This window comes from Miniopterus schreibersii (assembly GCF_964146895.1).
Source record: "Miniopterus schreibersii genome assembly, chromosome: 6".
In the NCBI taxonomy this organism is placed as follows: domain Eukaryota; kingdom Metazoa; phylum Chordata; class Mammalia; order Chiroptera; family Miniopteridae; genus Miniopterus; species Miniopterus schreibersii.
This window is the reverse complement of record NC_138107.1, coordinates 70,469,503-70,487,755: the sequence shown is the minus strand read 5'-3', so window position 1 is coordinate 70,487,755 and position 18,253 is coordinate 70,469,503. Positions and strand designations below refer to the sequence as shown.

The window sequence follows — 18,253 nt, the reverse complement described above, 5'->3', positions numbered from 1 at the left end:
AAAACCTAATTTTACGCCCATCATGCAGTTAGTGCTCCTTCTCCTCTCTACCTTTACCTGTTTGTTTATACCCAAGACACCTGGAACTTTTTTGAACATGTCTTTTTTTCCTCTGGTAGATGGTAAGTTCCTTTGAGTACAGGGGCCACACAGTGTTTTTCATATTTACATCCACTCTTTCACACGCCATAATCTGTACTGAGCTACTGTGGTTTTCATCTGGCATATACTCAATCAAAATTTATATTATTTATGATGATATTTATGTGGAGATACACTTGTGCAGAGTCTAGGATCACTGAATTACTGTCATGATCTATAGGAGAATGTGATGCTATATTGCATTAAACTCAGATTAAGAGAGAAGGGAAAGGAAAATGCTGAGAAGCCCTAGACTTTGACTTTTGTTTACAAGAAGTCAGAAATAAGTAGGAAAATTAAAATTAGAATTCCCAGAGTATAATTTGATAAACTTAACCCAACCAAGAAACTTTCCCTCTGTTTCTTGTACATTTTTCAGTAATTTTGTGCTCATTTCACCTCTATTTACCAAATTAAGATCTCGCATTATGATCGTTTTGTTTATACTTTCTGTCTGTGGTCATTAGTATTCTGTAAGTTCATGACATCGGCAGCCTGAAATTCCAATAAACTAGGAAAACCATACTGAGGAAGTGGGTGGTAATTGGCAAAAGGAAAGCATAATATGGAGAGAATTAGTCGAAAGCTGTTGTAATAATTTGGCTCAGTTAGAGGATTCATTTATTTGGCATTTCTTGTCTAATGTATTATAACATTATTGGAGATGACTTCATAGGTCAAGTGTCAGTAAGAAACCTCATATTTTTATTTAGCATGAAGAGATCCAAATTTGCCAGGAAGTCAATATTTATCAGGGCCACTTCATTTAATATTTTTATTTTCTCCATAACCTAATCCCCACTTTGGGGGTTGACAACTTTAGTCAGTGGTTTAGTTATTCTCATTTTGTCGGAAATGGTTTGTGCCACCAACCTAACTTCTTGTTGCTAGGACCGACCAAGCTAAAGGTGCTTCTTTTCACTGAATAGCATGTCTCTGTGGTTCACAAACATGGGTATTAGTGGACTTCTTGGCATTACTGGCAGGTTTCAGTGATGTTTGGGGTCCTATTTTAGGAGTTTGGGGCCATCCAGTTGAGCATTTATATCCTGTAGGAAGCACAAGTCTTGATGAAAAATCCATGTGCAGACACTTAAGTTACGTAATAATGAAAAGCTAAATCCATTATAGGGAGCTTGACCATGCAAATGAAATTCTCTGTGCTATTTAGTTTCAAAGCCACTAAAAAGGAAAATTGATTTGAGATGAAATGAAAACTATGCAGAATCCTTGGTGTGAATCCAAACTCAAGTCAACCCTTAAAGAAGTTGGAAAAACTGACCCATCTTAGAAAATGACCATTATTTGTCTCTTGTGTATAGATACCCAAACACTGCTTTGCTGTAATCACAGAAGTATCAGAACATGCCTGAAATTCCATGTTACCCACATTTCCAGCCTGTATGAAATTGCATCTTGTAGTTTTTAGGAACCCATGTGATATCCACAATGCTGAGAAATAATTCTACATAAAATGTGTCTTCTGAAAGAGAGAGAAATTTAGTCATATTATACAACTGTTCAATCAGATATGCACAAATGAACTACCTCACATATTTATATATTAGGTAAATATAATTATCCCAATTTTCTGTCCAGATATTTAGAATTGTTCTATTTTACATTCCATTCCATTACCTATTACCAATGCTACCTTATATATGTGTAGCAGTGTATTATCCAAAACAGTTTCGCATCCATCCTCTAATTTTTTTATCTTTGTTTTTTTGCTTCTCATTCTGGAAGATTTTCCCCAATGTGACTCAGTCTTTGACCAGAATTATTCCTTTATTCAGCCTCTTTATGAATAATTTTATTTCCATAATCAGGGTTTTAAAATATTTTTATCTCTATAAGCATAGTTTTAAATTCCAAGAAACTGTTTGGTTCTCTGGCTTTTCTTCTTCATAGCAGCAAATTTTTGTTTTATTGATACAATATTCTCTGGAAACTTGTTGAGGATGATTGTTTTAAATTTCTAGTTCATGAAAATTTTCTCTTTCCTGGGGTATTGGTTGTTTCCTTCTTGATTCTTCTTGATTTTCTCCCAATACTTGATGATCCGCAGTGGTTTGTATGTGAATGGAAGAGAGAAGGGAAGGTGCGAGAAAGCTAAGGAAATGGTGTGTTGACTTCTCCATTGACTAGTTTATTCTTCTTCCCAGCATCTACCTTGTGGTATTTAATAACACAGTATGTGAGAGAAAGATATTTGTGACTCATACTTACGGGTGCTGCCTAGAGTAAAGGTTAATTTTACCTCCTAAATCTGTACACTTGGATGCAGCAACTCTAATTCTAGAAATTTACACTAAGGGCATAATCAAGGTTATATGTGCAAAACACTGGGAACAAGAATATTCATCACAGTCAACGACGCCAGAATAAAATAATGCACTGTGGCCTTTTTCATCCTGGTTTTAAAAAGGCACTTTTAATATTTTGCCTCAAAAGTTGATGCTTGTTTTAGGTTTTTCGCTGATCTCTTTGTTCGGATTATAGAAATTCCCTTTTGTTCCTAGTTTACTAAGAGTTTTTAAGATCATAAATACTTGTTGAATTTTAGCAATTTTTCTCTGAGATAATTATAGAATGTCCCTCTCTCCCTTCTCCTGCTAATATAGTAAATTATTTATATAGCTTCTCCTTAGGTATTTAACAATGTTGAATTTCTTGATCATAACATGATCATGGATTAAGACTGCCAAAGTGTGTTTTGTTTTTTTTTATACCAAAATATTGCCTAGCCTATTTGCATATATGCTCATGACCTGTAAATTTTCCTTCTCAAATTTGCTTGTTGGACGTGGCAGGCAAAATAATGCTCCCACCCCAAAAGATGTCCATGTCTTAATTCCTGTGATCTGTGAACATTCTAGGTTACTTGGGAAAAGAAACTTTGCCAATGTGATTAACATTAAGAATATTTAGATGGTAATATTATCCTGGATTATCCAGGTGGGCCCAATCTGATCATCAGTTTTTAAAGCAGCTGTGGAGAACCAGAGAGATGGAGAAAGGTGGGGGAAGGAGGCCAACTGCACAGCCTCTAAAAATCAATTCTTCCTTAACCCCCAGAAAGGAACATAGCTCTGCCCACACCTTAATCCTACTCTGGGGGGATCTGTGTTAGACTTCTGACCTCTAGAACTATGAGATAATAAATGTGTGTTGTTTTAAGCAACAAAGTTTGTGGTAATTTGTTACAGCAGCAATAGAAAATTAATCTATCTGGTTTTGTTATTAAGATCATACTTGGCTTAGAAAATGAAATAGGATTCTTTTCCCTTTATTTCCATTTTATAGATGAAAAAGTTTAGTAAAACATTTTCTTTAAAATTATCTGGGCATGCTACTGGCTTTGTAAAGGTTTTTTGTTTTTTTTGTGTTTGTTTGTTTTTTTAAAAACTGGTTCAATTTTAAATTGTCATAAGATTTGAAGGGGAAGAGTTTTTCTTGACCCTCTTAGGATTCCTAGCTGGATCTGAAAGTTAAATTGACAAAGACAGATTAACAGGAGAAAATCAAACAAATGTATTTAATAGAAGATTTATGTGACACAAGAGCCTTATAATGAAATAAAGATTTGAAGAAACAGTTAAACAGTAGGTAACCAAGTTTGGTTGACAAGTTTTGGTCACTTGGGATCTCTGACTATGTCAGGCCGCCTCTGCCTTGAATGAACACGTTAGAGTTTCAGACCAATGGCTTTTGGCATGGTTGCTAGGTATAACTTTTCCGAAACCTTGGAAAAACTAACCACCTGACCCGTGGAAGCCTTGTGACTCTCTGGCCTGATATCCTCATTTTTTTTTTTTGGTGGGTCAACTGGGGTTCAATGACTAACAAGGTGGTAAAGGCCCAATGAGAGTCACTCATCAGGTGAAAATGATATAAGAGCACAGTCAGCTGGGCCCCAGCAGCATCACACCTTCACATGAAAAGTGGCAGCTGCTCTCTGGGGAAATTTCATCTCCCACTCTGTTTCCCACAACTCACAGAGGTTCTTCTAAATGCTGATCTGGTTCACTGATGGTGAACATCGATGTATATTATAAGTAATTCAACTTCTAGTAATTTAGAGTACAAGCATATTGACATGTGCATAAAGTCATATTTGTAAAGATGTTTATTTTGGAAAGCAAATGACAAGGAACTACTAAAAATTTCTCATTTAGGGACTGGAAAGAGAAATTTGTTGTTCCACACAAACCATTGCAAATTATCCCAAAGCATGACAAATAAATACAATGTTAACAATTTTTGGTTTGTAGGGACAGTGAGTATTTCCTCAGTATTATGTAAAGGGTGAATAAAAGCATGCTTTGTTACCTTTTCCATTTATTGAGCGGTTGCGTACACCCTAACAAATAAGAGCGTGCTTGCTCAGCAAAGGCTGCTTTAAGACAAAACCTTTAGTCTCCTCCTTCAAATCCCCAACCCTCCAGTCCCATGAAAATAGCATCCCTATGTTCGCTCATACAAATTCTGGTTTCAAGATTTATTTTTATGTGAAAGCTCAAGGAGCTGAAAATGTAAAATTTACCATTTTCAAGTAAAAATAGCATATATAAAGATGTTTGCATGGACTACCTGTAAAAGAAAGCCAGAAGACACTGGTAATAGGGTTGCCTCTGAGGAGAGGACAGGGGAACCCTGAAAGTCTTTAATGAAACTAAATCCTATTTTCATTGATCTATATACAGAATCACACTTAGGTTAAGAAGTATTATCTCTGGGTGGTGAAAATCCAAAGGACTATATATTTATTAACTGCCTGTTACTCTTTTTGTATTATTTCTAAAAGAACTTTAAGTTATTCCAAAGACAAAATTTAAAAAATATATATTTGGAAAGCATTATTCAGCAAAAATACAGGAGAAGAAAGGATATGTCTGTATTTTGGCAGCTGGGAGAGCAACATAAATTGTTGTAATCCCTGTTGCTGAAATGGAAAATACAATCCTGCATATAAACCTGGATGTTGACATTAGAATAGAGAAAAGGTAGAAATGACTCCTGACTAGAAAGGCCAATCACTAGCAGAGAAAATAAATCTGGATGCAAAATTACCTACCAGAAAGTTTCTCATAGGCCAACCCATAATACCTTGCTTTTATTGTTTATGGTGATATCTTCTTAGAGACAAGGATATGACCAAAGAAACAAACAGTATTGTAACAAGGAATTCTCAGTTCCATTCATTAGGTTTCAATAGAGATCTCTCTGGGGCTTTTGGCAGGGATTCTTTTATCCCCAAAGCACTTTGCAGGATTTCAGATGGAGAACATTGTGCAGTTGCGTTTGCACGCTTTCCAGACAGTGGAGAATGCGTTTGGGAGCAGCAGCTTGAAGTTCATCTTCTGGGGCCTGTGAAAATATCTTCTGCCTTTGTACATTGGTGAACGAAAAGAAAGAAAAAATACCTTCAGTCTTTGCACTGGTATATACTACTAGTACTCTTCTCATGTTAATAGTAACCCAAACAAGCCAGTTTATAAAACTTAAAAGATGTAAGGTAGACCCTTCATCTGTTAGGAAAACAGTACCTCTAAAACAATTATTTTATTTCATCCTTGGCTTGTTGCTAATGGCAACAGAAAGAATGCACTGGGGTGTCATAATAATCCTCCATTAAATCCCTAGTGTTTAAATTTTAATGCTATAATTCAAGAGCTGACAAAAGCCCATTGAGTGCGTCTATGGGGTGGAAAACAGGCGGGCCCATTTTCTCAGGGGTGATGCTATAGCAACATGGAATGAATTTGGGGTCAGGGAACAAGCAGTCTCCACGCTTTGTTGGCATTTCCTGGCTAAATGTGGAACCCAACATTATAAATTTTAGCCAACTAAGTAGTTATTTTGAGCAGCAGGAAGATAGCTCCCTTCGTACCTCTGTTTACATTGAATGCAGAGAGAAGGTAACAGAACCAGAAGTGGAAGAAAGACTTGCCGACAAATATATTATGAAACCCCTAGAGCGCTCCTATGCCTGACACCCAACCCTCCTCCCCTGGACAAATGATGCTTTAGAACATGGAGAAGTATTATGATTCTCAAAATGCCTTTTAAAAAGGAGACAAAGAAGTCTGATCCGGATCCTTGAATGTGACCCCCTAACAGTCATGCAAGACACGGCAAAGTAGGGTATTGTTGATTACATCTCCTTCTTTATAATGGTACTTTTGTTTTAGTGGGAGGATTACTTTTCTACAGAATAAACAAATACACCTGAATCACAATTGCCCATTGTGCAGCAAAAGGCAAAAACAAACAAAAAACCCTACCTAATTCCCAGAAGTTTGTGCTGCCAACTTTTCTTTCCCTAGGCATCTGTGTTTTCACTTTTGGTTTTAGTGTTGAACTTTAGCATAATTGAGTCAGTGTCCAATAAGTAAAATACTATGTTTGGGGTGACTATCCAATAAGGTGTATTTAGTTATAGCCTTTATTTATATGGCTCACAATATACAAAAATGAAAGATGTTAGGTTTCCAAGTGCTAAGTCATAGACATATGCATCTATAAACCACGTAGCTCAACAAAACTCAAAGCCATTTCTTCTTTCCCAGGCCCTCAACAATTAAAAATTTTGCCCCTCCTAATCTGTCATGACTTCTAGTACCTACCTCTTGCAATTCATCTTAAATATAATGACAATATCAATCATCTTCCTAAAATAAAATTTCTCCTGTATTTGAATATCTTTGATGCCTATAGAATCAAATTCGTACTCTTACAGTTTAAATCTGCTATTATAAGTGAGCCAAACTGTTTTAACTTGCTGTTTCATTAACATATCTTGCTTATACTTTCCCCATAGCATATGTCGTTAATGGACCCTGCCTAGAAAATTTCCTATCATTACTCTGTTCATCCTTCAAGCTCAGTTTAAACGTCATTTTTTCCAGGCAGCCTTCCAGAATCACTCCATCTAGAAAAGATTTCTTCTTTCCTTCTTTCTTTTTTATTCCTAAACTCAGCATGTAGAACTGTCACTGGGAACTTTGTTTCCTTTAATAAACTGTCTGTCTTCCCAGAAGACAGGGACTATATATTTAATTATTTTCCTCTCACTCATTTTACACTAGGAAAGAAATTTTTTAAAGAAAATATTCTCTAAGCTGCATTCTTCACCTGGTTTTGCCCACTAGGTACGCCAAGGATGATATTTATCTACAAAAGGCAGCTGTTTGTCACCCATGAAATTGCATAGGTTTAAATCTTGGGCCATTCTCTTTCCACCAAAAGAGAATGGTCGGTTGTGGCACCTGGAGCTCTGCCTGTTGGGGAGATTTCCCCGCCACTGTGTTTCAAGGTTGCCATGGAGAACAGCTGTACCGAAGACCCAGCCTGTCTTTAGCTTGCACACACACAGTGACGGTTCATCAGTCAGCTTTGCGCTTTCCCCCCTCTGAGCTGTTATAAGGCACCCCTGTGCGGCCCAGGTAACGCCGGGTCCAGCTGCAGCAGGTGAAATGGGAGGCGGGGCCTCCCGACTGGTTTATGGGCCTTCTGGCGCTGCTTGCGCCTAATCCTGGACACACCATGTTCATCTTAAGACTTGGTGGGTCTGATAAAGTGTATCATTTGATCTTTTTGACTCATTTCTTCATCTCTAAAGTGAGAGGTCGAATGAAATAAACTATAACTTCTCTTCCAATTCCAGAATTTTATGAGAGCAAGCATAATTTTGTATTTTGAATGATGATAGATGTTGGCAGCTATAGCTTTGCGTTATAACCATGGGTCCATTACACAGTCTTACCTATAAAAACCACAAATGCCCCTTTTTATGACCATCCTGACCAATAAAATTATCATTACTGTGAGAAAACCAATGTTGCCAAAGCCAATAACTCTCCTCCCCCCCCCCCCCCGCCCACAATGGTAACATTGTTTCAAGTGTTCACCATTCAGTGTCTTGTACCAACTTGCACAATCATCTATACACTGAATTTATAGTCAATGTTATATTTAGAATTATAGACTACAAGATTTCCGTTAGGGAAACCTTAAAAATGAACTACCTGAGCCCACTAGCCACACGTAGCCTAATTTGTCAGAGGGAAACTCATAAGCTATTTTATTGCTTTTTAATACCCGCTGCTTTTGGATGCTGTGGTACGTGACAGGACTAGTGGGTCTCATGGTCGTGGGCCCACTGCTGTATCTCCTTTGCAGTAAAGTGAGTATCTTAGTCCAGGCTTTCTGAAGTGGCATATTGACATTTTGGGCAAGGTAATTCTTCAGTATGGGAAGCTGTCTAGTACATTGCAGGATGTTTAACAGCAGCCCTGGCTTCTAGCCACTAGATGTCAGTAGCATCCTCCCAGTTGTGACAACCAAATTTGTCTACAGACATTGCCAAATGTCCCCTCTGGGGTGGGTAGGAACTGCTCCTGGTTAAGAAAGACTCCCTTAGTCTGATGCAATGTTATATGGGATCCCATGTGGTTGGATGAAGCTTTCTGTAATCCCGTCGATAATGGTGGTGAGTTTCTTCAGACAAGAAAGGCAGATTCAAAAACTATTAAAATGAATTGCTGCCTCTTCCAGGATGGAAGGGATCCAATGTATTCAACTTGCCACCAGGTGGCTGGTTGGCCTCTTAAAGAGATAGTGCTAGACAGTATCTGAGGGTTAGTGTTGGTCTTGCTTGTTGACTGTTGGTCCTTCAGCAGTGGCACAAATGATCCTTGCCTTAGTCAATAGGAGCTCATGTAGTTGGGCCCACACACAGCCTCCGTCCCTGAAACCATGGTTACTCTGTTTGTTGTGCCCAATGTTCCAGCCCTGGGGTCTCTGATGACAGAGAGATAGCTGATGTGTTGTCTATGATTACTTGGTTGTTTACTGTGTGTTCCAGTGTAGCAGCTGTTTGGTGGGTGTTACTATCCCATACAGAGATCTTCACACTTCGTGCTTGCTCCCACTAGTCCATCCATATACCAAGGCTTTCTTGTCCTGATCTTCCCATCTTTCTCCTTTCTAGCTAGAAAAACGTTTGATCACATAAATGGGCATGGTGGCCCAGGCAAATTGACACATAAAATTAATCATCACACAGATTACAAAATAAATGAACTTCAGAAATGTTTCCAAAATCAAATTTTGTTCAAGCCACAACATTATAGCTGGATACTGCAGTGTGTATCATTTAGGCAATTTTTGGAAGGTTGGCTAACATTTTGAAACCCTCAAGTGACAAGAAATTAATGAAGGACTGCTTAAACACAGTGATAGTTACTGCATTTCCTGATTTTAAAAGATACCATTTCTGTTGCTAAAAATGTGGCCTGTGAATACTTTTTTTTTTTTTTTGTATTTGACCTCATGCTATAAAGCTTGCCCACCACTGATTTAGTATATGCCTTACCTTTTTGTTTTCAGGTGAGAAAACCATGGTCCGGAGAAATCTATGAAATGGTGGAGATTTTAACATTAATATTTGTAATATTGATTTTTTTTCTCTAAAGGTGTATTCAAATAAACAGGTGACAAATCATATTGTCCTTATTTAATTTATTTATTTAACCTAAAGATAGTGGAAACTTTTTTTTTAAAAAAATACATCTTTATTGACTTCAGAGAGAGGAAGGGAGAGAGAGAGAGAGGGAGAAACATCCATGATGAGAGAGTTGTTATTGATCGGCTGCCTCCTGCACGCCCTGGACTGGGAATCAAGCCCACAACCCGGGCATGTGCCCTGACTGGGAACTGAACCTCGATCTCCTGGATCCGTCGATGCTCAACCACTGAGCCACGCCTGGCTGGGCTGGAAACTCTTAATACCACTGTTAATACAAGATGTGCATTATATATATAAACTGTTCAAAGTCCAATCCAGTGCCAACACATGTATTATTCATGTTCACCTCTTTCTGGTAACAGTATTTTTTATCAGACATTTAGAAAATGATTAAAGTTTAGGTCTTATTTTGCTTGTGTTTGATAACTGATTAATGAAAGAAAAACCCCACAAGAGACAAGATATACTTACACTCTTAAATCTACTTAAAACTTTTGAAATCTTAAGCTGATTGGTATATAAATTTCACTCATACACAATTGTCCTCATAATTGTGCTGCTAACAAATATTAGTAATTGGAAAATTATTGTAAAAAATTATTTTAGCAAGCTTATTTTCCACAAAAATAGATAGTTACACAATTTTTACAGTGCTACTTCTATTTCAGTGAACATGATTTATCCACCATATATGCCTTTTAATTTACATTAAAAAATTATAGTAGTATGTGTTTGTAGAAACTATATTCAAATGACAGAGGAGCATATGCAGCAAAAAGAGAACACAGCAATCTCCTTTCCCTTAAAATCGGGAATTCATGTTGATCTGCCTCTTCTTTCATACATCTGTTCATGCACTATAAGCAATTTTCAACTATATATTGTTTTCTGGGACAATACTAGAACCATACAGTACATACTACTTTGTAACCTGTTTTCCCTTGTCAATAAAAGATCGTGAATATTCATCCATGTCTATACATTCAGACATGATTTATTCTATATATGTTTTTGTTTGTTTATTGATTTCAGAGAGAGGAAGGGAGGGGGAAAGACAGACAGAAACATCAATGATGAGAGAGTCACTGATCGGCTGCCTCCTGCACGCCCCTGACTGGGGATGGAGCCCGCAACCCGGGCCTGTGCCCTGACCGGGAATCGTGAGCTCCTGGATCCTAGGTCGATGCTCAACCGGAGCCATGCCCGGCCAGGCCAGACATGATTTATTCTTTAAAATGACTATAATATGCCATAGTGTGAATATAACATAGTTTGTCCAAGTATTCCATTATTGACTATTTTTAGGTCTTCATTGTCATAAATGATGCTACCTTCCTCTCCTACCTTCCAGAGTCTTCTTATATTCGCTTTGTATATAATAACCAGGGGTTTTAAGTTGTCCACAGCAGGAGCGATAAGGAAAAGTGTGTCTGCTCTACCTTCGCTGAAATGGAAGTCTCCTCTTGTTGACAATTTTGATTGAACTTCTACCTATTTCTACAACCATTTTCATTTAAAAAAGATAATTAGAAATCAGCTCTATTGACTTTATTTTTTTAGTATAAAGTAATCCCTTTATATATATGCTTGGACATAAATGATGCAAATTGTCTCAGTTGCAATCAAGTTTAGTCTGTTGTGTTTGGAAGGATTCTAGTGGGTCTGTGAGGCAGAGTCTTAGACAAGAGCCCACTCCCATGCATATAGAGCATAGTAATATGGCAAATTCAGCCAAAATATGAGAGACACATTATCATATAACCTTTCAGGCAATGATTTTTTTTAGGATATAATAAAAGGAAAAAACAGAATATTTCATTTGTGAAATTTATAAGGAACAGAATAGTGGGTGGGGGGAAAACACCAATCATAACAACAGCCTTTGGGAGAACCTTTGTGCCACTTCACGAAAGTTCTCTAGCTTGTCACCTGGAGTACACAAAAGCTCTGTTTTTGTGGGACAACATTATAAAACACATCTATTTAATGTCATTATATAAATTCAGACCAATTTTAATAACAGAAATATGTCTTCATTCAATATCAAAAAGCTACCCTGAGCACAAGAAGAAACAAACTATTTCCACAATTTTTTACTGTTAAAAATATTTATCTACTTTTGTAATTGTTTTTATTATAGCAGTGTATAGAGTTTTAAGAAATATATCTGGGAGACTATTTGAAATTGAAAAAATTCTATTTTTAAATTTTCAAAGAGAAATTACTATTTTATGATAAGAACAGTTTGATTCTTCAAGATATGCAAATGACTGTAGCAAGCTACAAAACTGGAAAAAACCTCTGATAAATGAATTGTTGTTTGATATGATTCTGAGTCTTAATTATTAACTAGAACTAGGCCTGTAAATTCAATATTGTGTTTTGAAATGACAATGTGGCCCTGACAGAAGGGAGGGAGGGAGGGAAGAAAGTAGGGAGTAAAAAAGGAGGGACGAAAAGGAAAATGGCAGAAAGGCAGAGTAAAGAAAGAAAGAAAGAAAGAAAGAAAGAAAGAAAGAAAGAGAGAGAGAGAGAGAGGGAGGGAGGGAGGGAGGGAGGGAGGGAGGAAGGAAAGGAAGGAAGGAAGGAGGAAAGAAAGAAGGAAAGAAAGAGAACGGAAGGGGAGGGGAGGGGAGGGGAGGGGAGAGGAGGGGAGGGGAGAGGAGGGGAAAAGAAGGGTCACATATTTTAAATAATCAGCACTTGAAGAAAAAGATAATTATTTTTCACGTATATATCTTGACTTTGACTTAAGGAACAGCAAAATAAAAAGACTGGACAATTTTTTTATTTTTTATTTTGATTCTCAGCCTTCATTCCCATTCATCTGGAATAGCACCCCAGTTTTACTTTGAAGATGTATGCTTCCTAATGGACCAAGTGGTGAGCCCATTACCCAAGCTGGGTCAATCAGTTACTTATATATAACACAGATGTTAAAAACTTTAGTAAGATACAATAAAGAAACAATATTTTCCACCTAAATTATTCTCATTAACCTCATGAAACTAAAATATAAACTCTATACTCATCCTGAATATGCGCTTATGAACCTATAAGTGATGCCCATGGCCTTTCAGACTATCCATTGGTATCCACCTGAAGGTGTCCAGGTTTCCATTTGGCACTATGATTACAATTCCATATAGATTCTGATATCCATAAGGACGTTTATTGCTTAAAAACTGCTTTATCCTTGAAAAAATTCAACCACAGCGGTCAAGACGAATGTCCTCTTAAAACAGTGAAGGCAGTTGGTCTGCCTGAAATGGCACAGGCTGGAATTCCACAGACAAACCACTGTCAGAACTCTCCACTGGATAATTTAAAAAGGTAGGCTGTTCATGAGACTTGTGTATAATTTGCACTATGTTGCAGGGGAAAGTCTGTGGTCTCATGTAGACTATTTTATAACATTTTTCAAAAAACTTCTAAGAAATCATATCCACAGAAGGTATTACTTGAAGGTAACAGAAGGCATAAGCCTTTGATTAGAGAAAAATATTTCTGTTGAAGGACAGTAAGGAATAGAAAAATATGCAACTTTTAATGGATTAAAGGCACATCGTACAGTCTATACTGAAAATTGAATTACAGCAGTTGAAAATCAGCACCAGGGTGTACATTAGAGTTAAAAATTCTGGAAATTTTCATGGTTTCATTTTAGAATTAAATTGACTGAATGTAGTAATATAAAAAATTGGGTTGAAAGAAAAGATACTCAGTTATCTGGTAAATAATTTCACATGAGGTATTTGCTATTATGAATTAATACCCACCACAACCTGATGGTTTAAAACAATATCCAGGAGATATCGTGCCTTTGCATGGGAGAACTTAACACACAGAAACCCAGAAAGGCGATGGTTCCTAACTCACCTTTGCTTTCCTTGTTCCGCCAGCACCACGTATCGCTGTTTAATCTCCATGTCAAGCGGAGTAATCACCTGACTCCTGCCAGATCCCGCCAGGGCCAGATCCAGCCATTTCTGAGTCTTCAAGGCAAACATTTCCATCTGAAATGTCACTTCAAAGCGAAGTATGTGAGTGTGACATCTATAAATACAAATACATTTCTAAATAGCTATCCAGTTCCCTATATAAGGGAAAGAGAAAAAAATACATTTTCTATGAATTGCCAGAATAAGGCATGAAATGAGATATAGTCTCCAGATAATAGTATTTTTTTGGACCATAAAGATTCTAGTACGAAGCCCTCATTAGTAAATGGTAAAGAACATATTTAGAACTCAGGTCCCTCGAAACTTGTGCCTAATACACTATCCCTTCCAATAAAATATATAAATCACACATAAAGTCACAAAAATACCCATACTCATTAAGTTTAGAAAAACAGCAAAATCTCTTTTTAATCCCATAGTCTCTGAACAAAAAATAAAGTGACTATCAGTTTAATGGTGTGTTTTACCTGATTTATTGTTCTACTCTAGCTTTAAAATAAATCATAGTTGTGCTAACGTAGCGTCATATAATTTTAGGTACTACTTTTCCATTTAATTTTATAATAAACACATACCATAGTTCCAAAATTGTGTAAATATGCGTGGGTGGTGTTTCATTGATTTGGATGTTCCATAGTTGAGAAAATGGTTTCTATTTTTGGTCTAATTTTGGAGTGAAGTCCTACAGACTTAAATATTTTGCACTGATGCCTGAAAACAAACTCATTTTGACTTGCATCTCTTGTGACTTTAGGAGTGCAGTGCTCATTCTAGTTAAACTCAGTCTTTTTCAGGAAGAATCTTGAGAAGAAAACCTCAATGGCAAAGTGTGAACAAGCAAAAGAACTGCCAATAATGGGAAAGAGCTATTCCTAAGATGTTTCAATGATCAGAGCCAAGGAAGAAGTCTTGGATATTTTGGGATTGGTTTGTCCAAATATCAAATTTGAGGAAGTCTTCAGGTTCACATTTTTTCCTGGATTAGCCCGTCTTTGACTCTTTATCCTTATATAGAAATGGCTGGACTGGTCACATTTTTAAAAGAAATGGAGAAAAGATTTTCCAGGCCAAATCAAATTTTATGTTTCTGTTTCTACCAAATTATTTTCAGATGCAAGAAAAAGCAAACCACTCAGAAGAACTGCACATTGCAATGAAGTTGGAATGCAAGTCTTCATCAGAAGGGAGGGAATAAATTTTGGATTATTCAACCACAAAATATGCAAACCACAAACAAGTGTAAATAACAGGTAGACACAACACACACAGGCGCACACACTCACACACACACACACTGCTACAAGTCTGCCCTTCTCCTAGGAATTTTCATTAATGTAGTTTTTTAAAAAAGCTTATTGACATCCCAGTAAAATTATATAAAAATTTCATGTCTCTTTCCATGTTTAAATGTTTGGCTTTGCAAATATTGTGAATATTCTAAATAAAACAAAAAAGACCTTAAAATATAAAAAATAAAGCCATGGAAGTAAATTTTTAATCATCAGGCCATACATAGCCAACTAACGTTGAAAATAAATTATTGTGCCTCAAATCTTCTCCCAGGATCCAGTCCCAAAATCTCTGCCTAAAATACAGGAGCTTCTAGCATGAATTGTCTTTTCCCTCTCTAATATAGGTTCATTTGTGTAGAGGACAGAAAATATCTCAAATAAAGGGAAAAAGATACCTATTGAGCTGTTTTTCTCTTGGATGCAAACAACTGAAAACTAGGCAATTAAAGCATAATGGTCTAATATGAAATTATAATCTTTCTGCAGGTTGCCATAACATTGTAAAGATATCTTGTTATGCAAAAATTATAAGTTTTAGTAATACTTTGACTTATTAATTTTCTCAGATAATGAACACTTTCACTAGTCTATGCAATCCCTTTTAGATACCTTTATAGTAAAATGAGAAACTCGGTATGACTCCCAAATCCCTTGGGGAACTAGTAATGTCTATAGTTTTCAAAGGCCTTATGCTATAAGATTATAAGATCACTCCATCAGTTCTTCTTTATTCCTTCATTACCCTCTATGTGTCAAGTACTGGGTTAGGTTTTGGGGATTTCTACATGCATAGCACAGCACACATCTATGAAGAGCTTTCATTTGTCTTGAGGTAAGCAGATAGTTTAAACATGATTAAGCACTTTATTTAAAAAAATATGATGGGATAGTTGTCTCAAAAAACCTCTTCCATAAAATAATACCTACAAATATTTATTTTTGTAAAATAATATATTTTTGTGTTACTTGTCTGAACTGATATGAAAGTCAAAAAAATCTTGATGGACAGATGGTAAAAATACGTGAATACAGAGAAGTAGGCAAATTTCAAAGACATTGTTTTCCCTGAGGGCATCTGCCATACCTGTGGGCCACAGCTACATAGGGAGTGTAGAGAAAAAGCCTGGAACCCGTTTAAGGAGTGATATAAGAGCAAACAGACAATATTAAACCAAAAGCTTCCAAAAGATGACATCTCAGTAGAAAAACTAGGAAAGAACATTCTCACAAGGAGATTTAAGCCATACAAGCAATTATGAATGAGAATCATTGAAATATCAAAGTAAAAATATTGCAGATTTTGGAAAGACACATACAGACTATGAAAGAAATATCGGCCACATTTTTCAAGAAAAGCAAGATGATATCATGACTATAAAGATGGACAAGAGATTTTTAAAAGATTACTAGTTAGATTTAAAAAACAAAAACAAATGATGAATCTGAAAATAAAGTTATTACTCAGAATATAGTAGAGGGGGAAAGATCAAACATATGAAAAATAAGCAAAACAGAAGACAAAGAATACAACTGAAGTTTCTGAAGGAGAGAGAATGTGAACAAGGAATAATTAAGGATTATCAAAAAGTAATAATTAAGGATTTTCTACTATTATTGATAGATACCAATCCTAGCTCAGTAAGTACAACAGATATCAAGCAGAGTAAAAAATAAACAAACAGCCTACCCAGACACACTGCAATGAAAGATCCTAATATCAAAGACAAAAAGATCTTAAAAGAGAGACAAGATAAAACAACTTCAAACAAATAAAAACTAAATTGAAGCAGACTTCTCAATAACAACACTGGAAGCCAGAATAATATTTTCAAAGCTCTAAAAGAAAATAAATATCAACCTAGAATTTTATTCTTAGTAAAACTATCTTTTGAGAAGGAGGATCATTTTTTTCCTATTATACTTTTTAAAAAATATAGGTAGCCTTTCATCATATAAATGTTTCTTAATCATTAAATCACTTACTACTTAGCTACTGTGATTGTACAGCAAATATTTACTTACCTCTCTTCCTGCTGCGATGACTTTTTAACTCTAATGATGTTGAACTTGACTGTGGAACTTATTTTGGCCAATGGAGGTTAATGAATTTTATGCAAACAGAGATGCTGATTGTGCTTGCCCAAATTAGTTTGACTCTAATGCTTTGATGACTCACCATAGGTAGCTGTTGTGCTTTTAGCTTCAGCTCCCAAAAAAGCACACTTGGAACAAATTTGAATCCAAACTGGACGTTGGAGCCAAATCCCACCAAGTCCCAGTCAAGTGTAATTTAAATCAGCCAATCTCACTTAAACTGCAGACACATGAGCATTAGAGTAAATGTTTGCTGTTGCAAATCACTGTGTTTGGAGATGATTTTTAAATGTATTTTTGTAACAATAGCTGATAAATACAACTGGAATTGAACACTGAGGTTGTTTTCAAGTTTTGCCATTACAAACAGTGCTTTATTGAACGTGTCACTACAGCTTTTAAAAAAGTATCATCATTCCCTTTTCATAGAGGAAGAATCTGAGGTTTGGTGTAAGTATGTCATCCAATGGTACACAGCTATTAAGTGTCAAACCCATAGGTTGAATCTGGGTCTGTCTGATGCCAAAGTCCATGTTCTTCATAAGATGCTACATCACCTGTCACTGAAATATATTTACTCTTTTGGGTAGATATATATTAAAATAAGTCTGAAATTTTATATCAGCATAGAATACCTTTGACTGGCAATATAACTATTAACTACTTTTGTCTCACTTTTTAAAATTTATTTTATTGTTGAGAGTATTACATATGTCCCCCATTTCCCCCCCTTTTCCTCTCTTCACCCATCTTCCACCCTACCCCAGACTTCCACCTGTCTATTGTCTATGCCCGTGGACTGTTCATTTTTATTTAAAATTAAATATTGCACTAAACTCTTGTTAAACAAAACACTAAACTCTCTATATCTATCATTTAAAGAAACCTTAGCTTGTTATGATGTTTTTCCTTAAAAGTAGACATTAAATCAGACCATAATTTGTAATGGAAATTGTAGGTTCAATATGAGAATGACCACCTTGCTAAAACTTTCTTTTCTAAGTTCCTTGCTTTAAATAGGCATCTTTTTCACAATAGCATTGTAATTATTCATACTTTCACAAACATACACAGTGAGGTAATATTTGAGTGTGCAGTACTTTAATGCTTTTTATTAGGAGTCAGTAATGTCCACATTATTCACGTGGGACAGGCTCCTGAGGGAGTAATATACATCTTGTGAACAGGCAGACATACAAATTAGTAGCGGCCAAAAGAACCTCATGCTCTGC

The 18,253-nt window shown here is 36.2% G+C and overlaps 1 long non-coding RNA gene across 1 annotated transcript; it reads right to left on the bottom strand.

Moving 5' to 3' along the window:
• Window positions 1–3,787: 3,787 nt before the first annotated feature.
• On the bottom strand, window positions 3,788–13,723 carry LOC308558450. The gene is made up of 3 exons (XR_013999002.1): window positions 13,553–13,723; window positions 9,521–9,560; window positions 3,788–5,530 (listed from the first exon to the last, which is right to left on the bottom strand). It is a non-coding gene; the product is annotated as an uncharacterized lncRNA (long non-coding RNA).
• Window positions 13,724–18,253: the final 4,530 nt, after the last annotated feature.